The sequence below is a fragment of the Puntigrus tetrazona genome, chromosome 19 (assembly GCF_018831695.1).
Source record: "Puntigrus tetrazona isolate hp1 chromosome 19, ASM1883169v1, whole genome shotgun sequence".
Taxonomy (NCBI): Eukaryota; Metazoa; Chordata; class Actinopteri; order Cypriniformes; family Cyprinidae; genus Puntigrus; species Puntigrus tetrazona.
Genome location: NC_056717.1, coordinates 9,325,224 through 9,344,318, shown reverse-complemented (window position 1 = coordinate 9,344,318; position 19,095 = coordinate 9,325,224). Strand labels below are relative to the sequence as shown.

Sequence of the window (19,095 nt, the reverse complement as noted above, 5' to 3'; positions counted from 1 at the left end):
TTGTGTACTTTGTGATTCACAATCACTGACCTTAGCAGAAGCTTCTTAGTTTCATAAAGGCATGTCTTCTGTCATAGGCACCTGTGGCCCACGTGGTCTAACAAAAACAAATGCTGGCCAGAGTGGAGGAAAGTGCCTTTGCCATGTGTTGTCCATGATGTGTAAGTCATTTAGACTCTGCAGCCTCCCTCCATATAGGATATTACTGTAATTACGATATTGGCAGGGCTGGGTAATGTCCAGAGGAGAACATCTCTTTCAGCAGGGCAGGGCAGAGGATGAAGCTCAGTTCACGGTGGCACATTAGTGAGAGAGTGCTCACAAAAGCAGATTAATAAACCGTGATTTGGACCTCACACCCTTTCTCTCAAATTAATAAAAGAAGGGCTGGGAATTGAGGAACAGAGCTTATTCAGAAAAGCAGGCAATGGTTCTTGCACATGCATTCTTATCCTGAGATGTGAATGGAACACTACTAACATACAGAGTTTCCTGTACTTTACTTTACGTCTACTGAATCTGCTGCACAAAATATGCAGGCCAGCCAGTGGGTCTAAATGCATATTTATGATATCCAACTTGGGCCTTGGATATCATATCATGACAAAGATTTCAGCAAGGTAATGGATATGACAACGGTTTATGTATTAGGTCTATAGGTCTAAAATAGATCTGCTATGAGATCTATGCTAGATAATTGTTGATGCTGCAAAGCAAGCACAGTATTTAAGACATACTGCTGCTGCACAAATATGTAGTAACCCATAGCAGATCTAAAGAGGTGGAGGGGGTGGGGGTTTCAGAGGAACTCTGAAAGCACGCTGTGAAATGCTCTAGAGGATGCTAACCAGCTACTGAAATTTGAAGCAGGTTTTAATTCTGGACATGTGCTGGTTAAGATTTCTAAATTGCATAAAATGTGCAGGTTTTGACTTTGTTTTACTATTGTTTTCATAATTGCTGAAGCTGCTTAGAAGGAAGTTGGACCAATACCGTTCAGACGTTGTACATGATTTACCAATCAATTTACCAATCATTACCAAGAAGGTGAGATCTATATGGTCAAAGCAATGCAAATACACATACATATAAATATAAATATAATATATGATGACTGCAATGAGCACTCCAATAGGTAAACAAAACCAACTTGTTGAGGAAAGAAGGCATATGGTCACCCTGGAGAATTACCCTGGTCACCCTGTCTCAGAATTAAAGACTCTTGTGAAGTACAATTAATCAATCATAGAGTTATATATGTAGTTATAGTACTGTGATTTTACTTGATTATTCAATAAAAATATATTATATATATTAAATGTTTCGTGAAAATAATAAAATATTTTGAGTTTTTATTATTGTTAGATGCACTAATAAAGCATCTTACAACATTTACTATGAATTAAATGAAAAGTCAACAGTGAGAATAAAAGAGCTTGGTAATGGGCAAAGAATTATCATAATGAGTCGTGATAAAGAGTAATGAATTAACATAATGAGTAATGAATAATGGATTATCTGTAATTTGGCGCAACAAAACATTCATTACAAAGAAATATGAGATGTCTAACAAATGTACTTCAGTGGTAATATGTTGAAAGCTACATCAGAGTCGGTTTTTCTCGGTCGCAGAATTTTAAATATTACAGGTTTACTATTCAACACGTGTTGTGCAACAAGGACGAGTCTGTATGCTTGACATCAGGATCGATATCGAGTACCTGACGATTCTCTTCCCTCAGTACATAGATGGGGCGATGGCACTGGTGCATATTAATGGGTCGTCAGTGACACCAGAGAAAAACGACGGTCAATTTCTATTGCAATGTCAATATCAAGGTGGCACCATTCTGGCCATTTAGCGTTAGCCTATAAACAAAAGCAGCCAAAGATGATCAATTACGTTCAGCTGTATGAGAGGATGAATTTAAAGGTAAGTGGTAAGAGCACTTGCGGTAGGACTGTGTGAATTATTAAAATGTTTGTCATTGTCACTACAGCTTATAAGAAACATATTGCCTTAAAGGACAAATGCTGATGTAATGTTGTGGGAAAACCCTCTGTCATGATATATATTCCACTATGTGAAGCCAAAAAACACAGAGCATCTGCAATGCAGCCCCGGAGTCAGCCTAAAGTCTTGTATAACAGCAGCTGAGCAGCAAGAGCCCGAAAAATGAAAAAAAGAAAACAAAGCTAAATTAATAATGATGGTGGAGCCCACCAGCAGCAGGAGAGTGTTGCTGCAATATTGATGAGATCTGAATAGGAACAGAGTCTAAATTCTATGCTCGTCTGTATGGAGGCTTAGAAGTGTCGTGAAAAGCTTGTTAGCGATGTAACATACACTGTTACATGCTTATTAAGCTACATAAGGCTTCTAACTGACAAGGCCAGGGCATTTACATGCAATATTCAGATTTTCTATTAAAGCATAAAAACGGATGCGCACACTGAAAAACCTGTTAGAATGCAAAGGTAAATATGTTTACACGGTGAGTAAAATTGTGGTAATTATCTTATTACAGATTACTAATGTCAATTACTTGGTGAAAATAACATAGTTTAAGGTGTTTTCTCACCCTCACACATTGTTGGGTTATTATGCATAGCAAACAATGTAAAACCGTATCCATGCAAATGCACTCAGAGTGCTTTTAGCAAGGTGATTTGCATAAAACGTAATTTTTCCATATTTCCTGCAAAGTTTCGTTCAAACGTTGTGCTTTTATTATTCCTGGTTCTCAAGGATGTACAATAATCAACACGAGCACTGAATATCAATACGTTTGCTTGGGTTGCCTTTTCACGAGTTGCGATCAATATGCGCTATCCTCAAAATGACCCATCAATTTTTGCGCAATATCACTGGTTTATGTAACCCTTAAAATGCAGAATTATTTATAAAGAGTGGAGGGATTAAAGTGTTGACATAAGAACTGTGAAAAGTGTTGAGACGAGTAAGTAGCAGTATGAGATTAAACACAAAAAGTTGCTACTGCTAAGACAGAGACATTTATGAAGGTTGATTAAGATGAACGATGGTGTCTAAGCAGCTTCCTCTGATTTACTCTCTCGCTGCTCTCTTGAGTCTTCCGCACAGACCCAGAATGCTCCTCATAAACTGTATTTCTCACCTATTATCATCCAGGCATACAGTGGCCGTTTTACTCAAATGGGTTTAGTGTTTCTCACAGGACAATGATTATTGATGCTAATGAATACAGTTTTGACGTGGCAGTTTGTTTCCCCTGTTCATTCACACAAAGACACCAGTCAGTGCAAGCCCTTCATCAACAAAAGTCACATACACACACACACCCAGGAGAATTCACTTAGCAGTCAGAAAATGAAAGGAAATTAATCAGGTTTACCGGAGCGTATAGGCCTATTTTTTGTGTTTAAAGAGCAGACACAAAAAACATTCAGATTAGTAACTTCATGATCATATGATTCAGTCAGTGGCTCTCTAATGTTGGTCGTGACCGACAAATGGGTTGCAGGTCTATTTTTCTGACAACAGGGAAACACTGTTAACTGGCAATAATAGAATGCTATCATGAAAGAAAATAAATGCAGTTGTAAAAATTGTTCTTTTAAGATTAATAATCGATTATAATTACAAGAAATTCTGTAAAATGTAACGACTGTGTCTTTTACTACAAAAAACTGCCAAATTCATGATTAACATACAGGAGAAAGTGTAAACTATATAACCAGATATTTACAGTAAAATGCTGTATTTAGAAATGCTGTAAATAGAACAAATCAATGTAAAATTTAAGTCAAAAACTGTAAACTGATATTCCCAGAATTCCCTGCGTGACACTCCACGTGAGGATGAAAGAAACTCAGGTAATTTGATCTACTGAGAAACAGACTCCACAGAACCCTCCACCCGTCTTTCCTTCTTTCGGTCTGCTCAAAATTATTACATTAAAAAATTTGATATCTTTGAACTGGGTACGTAATTGACATAATAAATATTTACCTGACTGTAAATAAATTGTTATATCTGGTCTTATTCTGTTTTAATCTGTCATTATTGACTATAGAATAATCAAATATCAGAAGAATGCTAATTAGAAACAGGAAAAACTACCAATTTGCATTTCAACCTAAATTCAAGGTCATAATATAATGGAATCAGATTAAATAATAAAATCGGTCAGATTTAAATTTAACCTAAAACCGTTATAACATTTTATAGTAAGAATTTTATTGTGAGAGATTTTGAGTAGGAAAATAAATGATCAATCTCTTAAAATAGATTATAAAATATGTTTTGTGGACATCAAAGACTGTGCCTCCATAGTAAATAAATTACCTTCCATCACTTGAAGTAGCTAAAATGAATCAGTCATGTATTGTGTCCTCATCCTTTAAAATATGAAGGAAATTAATCAAGGTAAAAAATAAATACAAATAAAAGTAAAATATAGAATAACTCTATACATGAACCCTGAGCTCAAAGGGAACCACCATTTTACCATTTTATCTTCTGTTAGACCTAACATCCCAAATCTGAACCTATTACATAAGATGATGTGAAGAAGAAGTGAAGATGAACTTTATCTTGCCATCAGGCTGAAAGTCTGAGTGGTTGGGAATAAAATTTTCAACAAGAAGTATGATTTGATGGGCATAATTCAGTTCTGAAATGTCATTGCAATGTGAATCAGTTTAAAAGGAATCCTTAAGCATAATTTATAACTTAAGATACTCATCAATAAGAGATTTGTCCATTTAATTAAATGTACAACCAGCATCCATAAGGCAGAAGTATCCAGTGGCCCCCAGAACATGTATAATCTTGTCTTTATAAAAGTATCACGACTAAACAAATCAGTAATTTCATGTTCTTCAAAGCCTCCTCTTTCAGCTCTTGATCAAAGTATATCTTCCCTTTCCAGCAACTGTCAAATCCACAGAGACTGAAACGATTACGGAGCACGAGTCACATGCACAGAGCTGCCCTCTTGCTGTTGAATACGGCAAGGTGTCACAAAGCACTACATCTGACTACTTTTTTATGAAAAAATGTGTTAAGAAATTATGTATAAATGTAAATTAGGGGGCTCGCTATTGCAGCAGACACCTACAGTACACCAGGCTAGTCCATTTGTGTATGGCAGTAAATCCTGTTAAAGTGATGCTGTAGAGGAGTAATTGGCTTGATGTCTTCCCACGACTCTGGTGCCAAACTGTGACGCTCAGCTGATGCTGTACCTCTAGAGAAATTCACCGAGGTGGGTTAATGTGCTCAGATAGGAATCTTCTTGTGAAGGGTCTCATGACTCATCCTCTCTCTGAAAGCAACTTTGTGCTCAGATCAATATTCAGTATCTTGTGTGGATATCAAAATGTGTTTTAGTAGTGATCTTCGGAGGTCTGCTGGGCAAAGTGCGTATCTCTTTTCGTGACGCTTCTCAGCTGTTCAGTGAGGGGAACATCACCCATCTATTATGCATGGGAAGTAATGCACACTTTGTCTGTACTACTATGCAGGTGCAACTGCGAAAAATTGAAAACAGCCTGAAAATGTTATCTTGTATGAGTATTAATTAAAGAGCTTTGCATATTATATCCTCATGTTGTTTCAAACATGCTCTCCCATTCATGAATAAATCATTTTTTCAGTAAATATATACTGTGTGTGTGTATATATATATATATATATATATATATATATATATATATATACATATATATACATATATACATATTTTCTCCAATTCAGAAAGCTAAAATTTGTGCTGCTCGTAGTAGATTGTGCTCATAGTAGATTGTACAACACTGACACCTTTTAATCCTTTTACACAGTTTTATAGAGTTTTGATTAATAAAGTGTAATTTTTACACAATTACTATTTAATATCACATTGACTTTAAAACAATATTAACATGCTGGGAGATTTCAAAACCGATACTTTTAAAGCATCACACGTATCCAGCTTCATATCTATGGGTCGCTCACAGAGTACAGAGGCGTATTTGAAAAGCAAAGAGCTCCGGTTCAAATACTGTGTAACTACGGTTCAACAAATCTGTGTAAAAAGAAGTTGAATTTTTTACATGTTTTGCATTTGTTAATACTGTCTGCTAGGTTTAGGGTTGGATTTGGTGTGGGCATATTTTCAGCATGATACAGCTTTAACTTTTAGCAACAGCCCATGTTTAGTTCAATTCTGAACCATCGCAATATATACCTATTACAACACGATACGAATGTGCAAGGGTTCACGTATCGAACCTGTGTTTTAGCACCACGTAAGGCATGTTAAACCGTTGTTGCACAAAAAGTGTACAGAGGTACATATTTTTATGCGACAACGTTACATACAGGAATGATACCACCTGACTGATGATAACTGATTTAGCAGGTATTCCTACTAGTGTCCTATTTAGTATGGAAAAGACTGCAGGGATGTCAATGCCATAATAACTGGAATCCCACTGATCTCAGCTTCTCATTTTCTTTACCAAAAACATTTCTCTGTTGCTGCGATGCTGTTTACTCAGAGGACTTCACTGTGAAAACTACTGTACGCGGATCTCTCACCCTTTCACCATCTCCGCCATCGCATTTCATTAGGAAATGTCACCAGTTCTTGTCATTTGTTTAGCAGAGTGTCTCTTTTTATCTGGGTCTGAACTGTCAGATCACAGCCTGGACCAATTTCACATCTGACTCCCTCATTACGATGAACAATGGTTTTGACGTAATCATGTTGACTTTCAATAAGTGCTAATCTCATCACTACGTCCTTTTATGTACAAATACTTTGTAATTTGCTCTGTTTACAAAGTTATCAGACTCAGCCCTAAATAATTAAATGAGGAATGAAAGAGGATTTGAAATCAAACTCCAGCTTATTGGCTAGTCCCTGAAGTGCTGCGCAATATATGATCCAAGACCATCTATTTAAAAGGCTCATGATCAAAGAATAGAGTTCAGCATAGGCTCTATCTATGTAAACATCAATCACATTTGCACCAGTCCTTCGATTTAAGTCCAATTTGAGACCAGCTTCACATGGGAGCGATTTTAATTAATGTGGATTGCCCTAATTAGCCTCTTTGTGACTGTCTTAATTACCAGGACAAAAACCAGGACACCCCAGTCTGAATTAGCGTCATGCTAGTGGATTCTGAGCTTTATTTTTATGCAGCAAGGTCAAATGTTTCCGTTCTGCTCTCCTTGCATTAATGAGACTGAATTTGCATGTGTATTGAATCAGATCTGACAGATTATCGTTCCTTCGCTAATCTCTGCGACTGGTATCCAGGGAATATTTTTTTCAAAACAAAACTCTAGATCATTAACATATTATAGCAACAAAGTAACTAGAGGATGAAACTTCGCCAATTGTCAATAGGGGAAAAAAACAATTTTGTCTTCTTTTCAAGAAAAAGTATGGCAGCCTGTTATCGCCTGTCATCATAACATGTAAAAATGTAATTGCTAATGAGATATGAGTTAAAGTTGAAATGATGAGAAAAGAGGTCACGCTGTGTGAAATACAGATTTCAAGAAAAGGTTGCATTAACAAGAAAAAGTCATAATTAACAAGAAATAATCAAGAAATAGAAATTTACAATTGCTAGAAACAATTTAGGAAATTTTTAAAAATTAAAATAACCAAACATTTGCAACTGTGAGATATAAATTTCCAATGACATGAAGTCAGTAAAAACAAGTAAAAGTCTGTATACTGTGAAATGTCACACTACAAGGTAAATTTGCAAAAAGTGGCAATAACAAAATGTCACAATTACAAGACATTTGCATTTACAAAAAATAAGGTTTAAATATAATGCTGAAAATGTAAAAAAAAAAATTTAAAAGTTGCAATAACAACAGAAAGTAACAAATTTAAAAAAAAAACATTAATTTCATGAAAAAAAGCTGTATATGACGTTGCATCTACAAGAAATAAAGTTGCAATTGTAAAACCTAAAGATCCTAAAGTAAAAAAAGATTGTGATTATGAGAACGTTCTGGAATATCCCACACTGCGAGATATAAAGTCTCTTGCCTTCCACAAGTGAGAGACTAACGATGACCAAGAATAGAAATGACAAAATTACAAATTCATAAAGGTCTACTGAAAAGCAATAGATTTTCTATGTACAATGAATACAAGTGGCTTTATGCAGCATATTTATGAATTTCAGTTGGATCCTCGGCTCTCAAAAGAGATGAAGAAATATTAAAAATCCTCTGAACCTCAGAATTCCCAGCATCGCCTGAAGCAGAGGATTTGCTGCGTTACAGAAGTTTGATGGCCACGTAGCAAGAGTCAAAACAAACATGACTTGACAGAGCTGATGTACTTAAAGTCGTATGCCGAACAGCCTTTGGCAGCTCAGAGCCTTAATTAAATGGAGATTGAAGAATGAGAAGCTTCGCAAAAGGATTGGGCTTCCATGGCAACAAAGTTGGGAAGGTTTAATTTATGTGTGAGGATTTTCTCTCTCTCATTCCCCACATTAAGGGAAGTCTCAATAAAGCATCAGTGAATAGTGATGACAATGCTTCTATTGGAGGGCCTTGTCACCCAGGGCTACTCATTGGTCTGAAGATGCAGCTCATCAGGCACCGTGGATTTGGTTATTGGTATGGCCTAAATATAGCACTGGGCCGCTAACAGATGAGAGCCGACAACTTGTCCCTGGAGAAAAGGAGCATTTACAGAGGCACTGTGGCAGGGGACATCTAGCAGACATGCATAGAACGGAGGAAAATAAATTGGTGTTTGAATTCCATTCCAAGAGCAATATTGTTGAGAGACTTTCAAATCCGACATAATGTCAGTCATTGATTAAGCGCCAAACGAAAGAATCCCAAGCAGTGCTTCTCAGGCTTGCTGGAAATTTATTATTAAGCCAACAAATGAAATCAGTGAGTAGTGAATGTCTGAAACCTGCTTTCATTTCAATTTTTCTAATGGTTTGACTGATCAGCACAATTTGAAAAAAGCAGCAAGGTGTATATTGACTCATTTGGGATGAGCTTTAATTTGACGGTCCACTTTAGACAATCTGTTGGCTGTAAGTAACTTTGCATCTAACTCTCATTAGATTATTTGTAGACTGCTAGATTACAGTTAGTAGAATGAGTTGACATGCAGCAGCTAATATAGTCAACCAAATGTCTAAAGGAGAACGTCTAAGTAAAGTGTATATTTGAATTTATACAGCAATTTTATTCTTCTTCTCGTATCTGATTGTCTCAGAGCCATTTGATGCAATATTCTAGTGATAACAGGACTGCAACCGATTCACTGTTTGCGCCGCTCCGCTGTAATTTTATAAATAATGCAGTTTTTGAGTCACAGAGTGTAGTTTCGAGTAGTGTGGAGAATACGCTTCAAATAGGCAGTTTGCTAAAAAGATAACATCTATTTGAAAATTAGCTTCAGTGTTTTCAGAGATGTGAGTTCCAAGCGCCAGCAGCCGCTCAGCGCCATGCAGCCTCAGTCGTCACTCCAGCTCTCTTTCATAATACTCTATATAATACAGTGAGCTTTTAATACAGAAAAACAACAAGCTTTTAATGAAGCAACTCAATCTTTATTAATTCCTGCGGCTCCGTGCCTGCTCCCAAATCACAGCTGTACTGATATACAGCCATATCCAACCTGCTCTCAGAAAAATACATACTTCTGTGCACTTTTTTGTGCAGCATTGTTTTTGCGTGCCTTGCTGCACAGTTTCAAAGAGAAATGTCCTCTGAAGGGGACTAAAACACAGGTTCAATACGTGAACCTTTGCACCTTTTAAGTTGATATAGGTATGTTGGTTCAGAATTGAAATATCCGTGCACTGCTGCTAAAAGTTAATGCTCTTATTGTGTTGAAATATGCCTACAGCAAATCATGTGCATCAAGATATGTTAGACCAAATATGATAGACCAGGTTGACCGTATCACACTGCTACTTGTGTGATATTAATTACATAAGTCACTTTGGATAAAAGCACTTTTTTAAATTGATTCATTTGTTAGTCATTTTAGAAAGCACATTTACTGTTTATCTTTTTTTGCAGCCCACTGGATCTCTGAAATTCTGGATGTCATTCAGATATGATTTTGGTAACACTATTGACCTCTTGCATGGATTTGTAGTAATGCACATGTACCAATCATTACTTGAAATGCAGCATTACTTGTGTAAGACTGTTTAGTTTAACATTTATGTAAAATTCCCCAAGAGTGGCCCCAGAGCAAAGGTATGCTGGAGCTCTGACTCATGTTGACTCACCATAGGAACTGGTCCTGTTTGGGTTAAATAGATATCCTGAAGTAATGCATTTGACATATTTTATTGGCATCCCTCATACAGAGGAATAAACACGGTATTATTTACATTACACGGCGTACTGTTAGCCAGTACTTTCTAGAAGGGCCGTCTAAACAGATTCTGTGAATGAACCTCACACCATACGATCTGGAAGCAGCCCAGTGCACAAGTAGGTTGCCATGGTGAGCAGTGGAAAGGTTCTCCCCATGGAGACTGACTCAGACAAATTCGAATCGGGCAAAAATCTGTTCTATTGCTGTTTAAAAGATGTTGAGTCTGGGGGACTAATTAATTTACAACAATGCTTTGTCTTGTGAAGAAGAGAAAATCTACTTTAGCCTACAGTGGGATTAATCTAAAAAACTAAAAGCTTAGAGCGACTATTTAATACACCATAATATCAACAACTTTGCCAAAATCTGAAGGCAAAATGAGAAATCTAAATTTGAATGTTCAATAGGCTCCCAAATTTATTTATTTATTTATTTTTTAATAAATTAATGTTTTTATTAAGTACGGATGCATGAAATTGATCAAAAGTGACAATAAATGCATAATGCTATAAATCATTTCTGTTGCAAACGAATACTGTTCTTTGAAACTAGGAAATTAATCGCATCCACAATAATTTTTGTTCATACAGTATATATGTGTGTCTACTGTGTATCTTTATTATGTACATGTAAATATAAATAAACACTCCATGTATATATATATATATATATATATATATATATATATATATATATATATATATATATATATATATAATTTATTATGTTTATATTATAATATTTATATGTAATATAAATGTTATACATGTTTAAATATATACATGTAAATACATATAATATTTACTAAATATGTGTGTGTGTGTGTACTTTTATATACACAGTAAATATATACAACACACACAGATATTTAATGCAAATAAACACTTTTAATTAATCATGATTAATTGTGATTAATCATTTGACAGCATATAAATACAATTTTTACTTTTGACATAAAATCTTGATTTTAAGAGGTTTTTAAGGTTTGTAAATCATGGTAAATGGTGTATCGCCACGAGTAATGATGTGAACACTACCATCTTCAGTTGAGTTATACTTTGGAGCCTATTGTAGCGAATGAGGAGCAGTCAGAGAACAAGACTCCTCAAATATCCTAAGTGGTTTTTAATCATCAAATGTGTAAAAATGGAAGCCTGACGAACATCCAGTTTAATATTGCTGCTAATGACTCAGTTCTACGCTTGTAAATGATGACTGGCTTAAGGTGCATAATCTGCGTGACCTTTGAGACGTGTCGTGTCTGTGCACCCAGGGTCCCTGTTATTACATTACTATCTGCTTAAAGTCACAGAGGCAGATGAACATGGCCATTTGAGTCCAGCGGTGCAGCCTGACAGGGAGCGGAGATCAACAGCATTGAGAGGGACGCCTGTTGTTCAGGATCAAACTGACAGAGACATCAAATAACCCTGATTTCCGGGAACAAGCATTTCACACATAGGGCGAAGTGTGACTCAACAGTTAAAATGTCACTGGGAGGTGAACAAGTGACCTTTGCAGCGCATTTTGGTTCTAATAAAAAGCTACTAAAATTAGGCCATCAATATAACTGTTGGAGGACAGGCGCACATCTGAAGGCAGCTGGAGTCCATCAGCTCCTTGCTTCATGAGTCCGAAGAGACCGGTTGGTTTTTATTTGTTTAGCGCTCCTCTCATCTCATTCCTGGCTTTGGATCGTTGCATTAATACGGCAGCTATAAAAAATAGACACATTATCTAAAAAAGATACCGTCAAAGACAACACTTTGCATCACAACAAGCGTCGCTGGCTTCGGGAGACAAAGTACACACATCTTCATGATTTTAAAGGCGAAACAAATGTGTCTTACAAAGTCTTCCTCTGTAAAACATCCACCACCGTGACAGATGCAAATTAAGGAACTCAATGCAAATTCCATGTGGATGAACGTAATCCTGGGGCACTCGATCAACCAGCTGCTGAGCGTAACATCTGGAGATGTTGCTGATGGCTGCAGTTAATTCCCGCATCATGAATAGATGAGAGAGCCCTTCAAAATCAGTGAATGCCGTAATGTGTTTGTTTGCTGCCAATTTAACAACAGAGAGAGAGAGACAGATTGATAACTGAGTTTAGAAGAATCTGAATTCCGCTGCATTTTTTAAAAAGGTCCACGCAGCATGTTTATTTAGATTGAGTGGAAATCGCTGCAGAACGGATGCGCACTGGGGACCTAAAAAGCCAGAGTGAGCCACCCACCGCTGCCCTGTCCACCCACAGTCTGACCGCAAGATCACATCAAGGTGTCAGCGCTGTGTCCCACTCAGGCTTACTTTGCAGTTCGTTGTACAATAGTTGTGTATTAAATATGGATTAATGCAATAATCAAACTGCAATTCTTTTACGTTCACGAGCGAATGACATTCACGTTTCAAACGGACATACGGCACAACTGTGCTCATGGTGGAGTCTGATTCCTGCCTCTAGGTCCTCTGCTGATACCGATACTTTTCGGTCTGCTCTCAACTGTGCTGTCTAATAAAAAGCCTTAAATGCTCCCCGAAAAATGGAAATGAAAACCGAGTGGCTTGTGACTGTTGCACTGAATGCCATACATCATCAGAATAGTCCATCTGCCATCAGTGGTTCAACAATAACGTTATGAAGCTCCAAGAATATTTTTTATGGAAAGAAAATAAAAACAGCAACTTTACTTTTTAATTGGGGATCACAGCAACATAATGCATACGCCATTGTCAGTGCTCTTTTTGATTCAAATTAAAGCGTATATATATAATTACAGTAAACAATTTTTACTGTAATTTAATTCAGACGTATTGTTTTATACTAATCAGAGCATTTTATTTATTTAACTTTAACTTTTCTTTTTTCCATTACTTGTAAAATATTTGTTATAGTATTTGTAGCTTTTCGTTTAAATATTTCTATTTTTATATCCGTTTTTTCCCTACTTTAACTAATTTCAACTACTATAGTTTTATTTAACAACAACCACACTTATTATAAATTTACCTAATGTGTTTTCCTATAAACAGCATCATGCTTCTCACAAAGATTAATCATATTAAACATATATATACTATTATTATTAAACAATATCTATTAGCATTAACAAATATTTATGTTTACAACTTGTAAAGTAAACTTGCTGCCAAATATCATTATAAAAACACATTATAAAAACATATCATATTTTTAAAGAGTTCTCTTAGACTTTAAAAACCGTGAGTTCACTTATTAAAGTGTTAATTAATATAAAGAACCCTGTTCTTGTGCGGAGCCCAAGTTAAGTTATGCATGATTGCTCTAATGGTGCTACTTGGGCTCTGGTTACTATGGAGACAGCAATAAGCTGTTTCTAATTTAATAAATACTGTAAAGATTGACCATAGATTGCCCACACCAAGGGACAACCTCATCCTGTTGCTATGGATACCTCCTGCCGACCATTGAATCCAGGTTCAGCACCAGAGAGATATGAAATAAATAAATTTATGAATTCACGTTATAATAAAGGACACATATGCTTTGAAGTCATATGAAATGTCTAAATGTCACCATCATATAAGCTTGCAACAAAGACGTCAGTGTTAAGTAATTACACAAATCCTTGTCTGCCTCAATTCAGTTCCACGAAGACGACAGTGGGGGAAAAAAGAGAAATCGCTGTTCTTTTTTGAAGACGCAGGTAGAAGAATGCGTCTAACTGTTGCTTTTAGCCAACAACGGAAATCAATGGCCGGCAGTGTATGAGCTTATTGATTAGATCTGCATGCTTGCTTAAGGAGACATTTCAGTAGAGCTGTCGCAAGGGAGCGAGGCTTTGTACCAATACTTGGCTCCTTCCAGCTCCCTGTCATCTATTCAGGCCTGTCAGCCTAAACTAATGGCTCGGGCTGATCAGAGGTATTTTGGTGAAGCTTGATGGATCCGTCAGGACTCATTCACACTCAAATTAGGCTGTTGTTCTTGGGCTGTAGGAGTCCAGACACTGGTCTGATGAAGAGATGCGTGCGTTACAGCAAAAAGTCTTTTTATCCAGACCTTCATACCGAGGGCAGCTATGGTAGAGTTTATTGGCCAAGTCCCGCCCATGAGGCCATTTGACTGACATGCCAAACAACCAATCACAGGTTGTTTTGCTTTCGTTTCACGTTTCTGAGGTGTGGAAATGTCGCGACAATAACAGACTACTTTCAAATGGAACTGCAAATTGTATTTTCAAATTGTGACATAACACAAATGCAATTCCAAATCTTGCGTGACTGTTTTCCCTGCACATTTGAAATGAAAAAAGAAAGTCCGATTGAGCTATGAGCCTGACATATTTCAATAGCAATATTAATTGCCACATTTCTTTTTCTATGCATGTAACCTGTCAATTCCTTTTGCAGTTGCATTTGATGTCTACCTCAACGCTGTCAATCAAAGGGACAATAGGGTGTGTTTGTGCCGAATGCGTTGATCATCAGAGATAATCGATAAATGCAGCTAAATACAGCTGATGAGAAGCTGCAGCATGACCTTATGAAATCTTTGATCCGTTTTAATCCTGACTTCAAGAATATTTCACATACTCTTGAAAACCCAGCTATTAATTGATCCTGATAAGAGCTCATCATCACAGTCTTAAACACGAAGGCTTTTCCTTCATTAAACCAATAGTTCACCAAGAAATGAAAATGATCTTTTACTCACCTTTGAAGCATCCTAGGTGTATGTGACTTTCTTCTTTCAGATGAATTCAATCGGAGTTATTAAAATAAATTGTGTGCGAGGCTGAGATAGTATCAAACGATTAATCGTGAAAAGTTTCTGTTTACATAATATGCGTGTACTGTGTATATTTATTAGGCATGTATACGTTTGAGAAAAATATGTTTAAATATTAAATATAAGAATATAAAAGCATATAGATGTAAATATTTTATGCTGTATGTATGTGTCTTTATGCATAATAAATGTAGATCTCTGTATCAAAGATCTGGTAGCAGGCATGAAAATAATTAACAAGGGACACTTTTTTGAGCTCATTTTTTGTTTACATTTTATGTTTAGGTGTAATTATCTGCAATTGTATGATGGCATATGTTCATGTGGCAAAACTCATAAAGAAAGGGGCAAAAACAGCTGCAAATTCCCCTTATAGTCCAATTGCGTGGTCAGTCGTGGCACTGGATTATAATAATGATTAACTCCCCGGGGCCATACCCCATCCAATCTCCCACATTTTCCCTAATGAATTCCCGCAGCTGCTGATAGGGACTAATTATTGTTATTAGTACAAAGTCTGGCAATTACCTCACTATTACCTCATTGCCACAAAGGCCATTTCATTGGCTGCCATCAAAGAACCACGAGGCTATCGATTTTAGGCAGGATATTAAACATTAGGTGTACACAGAACCTGCTGCGGTCTATCTGATGAGAAGATGTTTTCCTGTGGAATATATTTGCTAAAGCATCGGTCTGAATACGCATAGACACATCAGCGGTGGAGACTGCATGATTAAGCGAAGCGAGGCCGTGCTGAGAGAGAGGGCGACCCGGCATTGTGGCAGATCATATGAGTTCACGGCACTTTTCTCCATCTGTCTGCACCAGGTTTGGATGTGGCTTCAGCTCACTAGCTCGTAATAAATCGGTCACAGTCTTCCACCCATCAGATCGCAGCTGGTTCAGCCTAATACTACAGGACGTAATGGTGCGAGTACAGCACATACAAACTGCCAAAGCGCACGCAGAACCGCTAACATCTTGTTGCGACTAAAGAAATGCTTTTATGCCTGCATTGTGCATTTTTGTGCAGGCACTCTAATTAGCCGAGCCTGGCAAATGTCACAACAGAGCAGCTGTCAAAAGTATCTACACAGTGAGCTTCGGTTTGTTTAGATTTGTGTGCATGCTGACCTAAGGTCGCTCTAAAAAAATTCCACGCTCATTATTTCAACATAAAATGCGATTCTTAATGTGTCTCCGACAAAACAGGCACATCAAAAACCACAAATTTGCCTCGACTTGTAATGTTCCACTCTGCGAGACCCTTATCAAGCCAGTGCACAATGAACCGACTGCAGAACCACAGGAAGGAAATAAAAGTGTTATGAATTTATTTTCCCGAGTGCGTGCAGCATGGCTTTCCCCAAGCAAGCAAAACTGTACCGGCATCACCGTCGATTTGAAGGCAGAATTCAGGTTCTGTAAGCTTCATCACACATAATCAGTTTGAAGTGCCTCTGTGGGAAAATTGTTCACAACATGCATCCTCATTCATTTAAATTTGTCAGAAGAAAATTATGTTAGCAGTTATACCTTTTCTTAAAGTGATAGCGCGTTGAAAAACTTCACTCACCTTCAGGTCTCCCGTGCAGTAAATGAGTTCATTTCTTCAACAGAACAGATTTAGAGAAATTCACCAATGGATCCTTTGCAGTGAATGGGTGCCGTCAGAATGAGAGTCTGTTGTGGAACATTGCAATAATCCACAACATGACTCCATCAGTTATTATCTGCATGTTGTCATAAACAAACCATCAAGATGTTACTTAAGTGAAAAAGGTTCATCCTCTCACATTCAAATCCACCCACATATTTATTTAGTTCTTTTCTGGTCTGTTTTATTCAGTACTGGAAATGTCTTTGGCTACATGTCAATTATATCCATGGCTTTATTTCTTATATGCAAGATGAACTGGACTGATTTTTTGATTATTAAGATGTTTTTATCAACTTTGGACGCTGATTTTGACGGCACCCATTCACTGCAGAGGATCCATTAGTGAGCCACTGATGCAATATTAAATTTTCAGCTAATTTTCATTCTTGGGTGAACTGATCCTATTCATTTGAGCATTCAAGTCCGGCTGTTGTCAAAATACATCCTAAACTGGGCTTCTTAATCAGCCGGTGTCAAATGACAGTTTTCTTGAAATTCAGTTTAGCGGCAGATTTTCATTTGCTTATTTACAGAGTGTTTGAGAACAGTGTATTAATAAAGTCAGCCAGATGGCAGAAGTCCCTCCCCAGCACTTCTCACAAGTAATAAAATGGAAACGATCTCTGATCAATCACTACACATGGGGTGGACAACGATGGCCTCATTACCACGATGGCGCCTCAGAGGCACAGTTGCTTGATAGCCCTCTAGTTTATCTGCGCCTGCAGTTTGGCGAGGCTTCTGGGTAATTGGCACCAGCAGCAATGATCAACAGAGAAGGCATTCATTTCTTCTCTTTTAGTTTCAAAACCTCACTGAGCTTAACGAGTACTTGGACACTGACGAATTTTAGTCCTGTTTTTAGGCTCTCGCACTGAAGTAGGATGACACTAAATAATAACCGTCTATAAATGCTCCTTATTCATCAATGTTTAAAGAGATTTACGTTGATGTTGTGGTAGCATTAATAATGTTTCTGAGGTCTTCAGTTTCTAGATCTTCCGCAGTCGTTGATGATCGCATAAAGCACTGCCGCCACCTAATGTGATGCTGAGGAGGTGCACGCCACGATTGCTGAAACATATTGCAATTTTATGAAACATTTTATTCTTTATACCGAACAAGAAACAGCTGAAGGACTATTATGCAATTACTCTTTTGTCTACGCAGCATTTGCAGGGAAATATGCTGACGGTGAAACTGATAAGACTTTTTTGTGCCACCTTGCACATGGATACAAAAGTTCTGTGTCCTCACAAAATTCTGCATTCCCCGAACTTTTACCTTTTGTATCAAGGTAGATTTTGCACATTAGTTTCTAAAAGCAAAAACCGTTAAAAACCCTTCATTCGATCAGAACAGAACGTCCTGTACGCTGTATGTAAAGTTCAAGAGAACAATACGTTCTCCATGTCTATTGCAGTTGCGATTACAAAGAGCACAATGAAAGCTGAAATGATGTTTGCTTCGATGACTAAAGTCAGTGACCTTATTTTTTTCTATTAGAAGGTTTACTCGGAGTCGGAAATGTCTTTGACTATCTGTAATCATGACATTAGCTGATAATGTAAGATATGTTATTAGGCGGTTTTTACAGAATCTAAAAATGCCTGTGAAATATTGTTTGGAAAAATGAACAAGCCTTGTTTCGTAACTGTGGCTATAAATAAGATAATAGAGGAAATTGGGGTCTTTTGAAATCCAGCATAATTGTTGAAAAAGTAGCTAGTTTCCCTGAATATACCTCAAATCACATATAATGTGTCTTTTAAAATTACATATACACTGTATGATAATTATTGCATTATATATATTTTGCCCTTCATAATATTGGCATTCTCGGCCCATATTAGAATAACTGCACAGTGGCACATCTTTTTAAATAAACAGTTATGGAGGAGGCAGCTAGTCTGTCACATTTTGTGCAGATTTTACAATGAGAGGTGGATTAATTTAAAGAGACAGACTGAACACTCACTTCAACACAATTTGTTCCAATAATGTTTATAGGATGGATGCGGCAAAACATTACTAAACAGCGAAGGAAACATGTGAAGAATAATAATAAGGAAATAAAGTTTTCACTACCCCAAAGCAGAAATAGGCAGTTACCAATTAAAGCATATTGATGATAACTTTTATTTGTGTGGCAGATGCCAAGCCAGGGATTATGTGTAAACAAGAAATGACATTAACTGCATGATAAATGCATTTGCAGAGAAAGAGTGGCGGGTAATGAAGCTCAGTAGAAATACAGCACGGTTTAACCGCATGTTCTCTTTATACCAGTTAACTAGCAG

At 37.0% G+C, this 19,095-nt stretch overlaps 1 protein-coding gene across 1 annotated transcript in view; it reads left to right on the top strand.

Annotated features, from left to right (window-relative positions):
* The window catches only part of LOC122323377 (hippocalcin-like protein 1), a 313,600-nt gene that overhangs the window by 90,197 nt on the left and 204,308 nt on the right, over nucleotides 1–19,095 (top strand). The window lies entirely within an intron of this gene.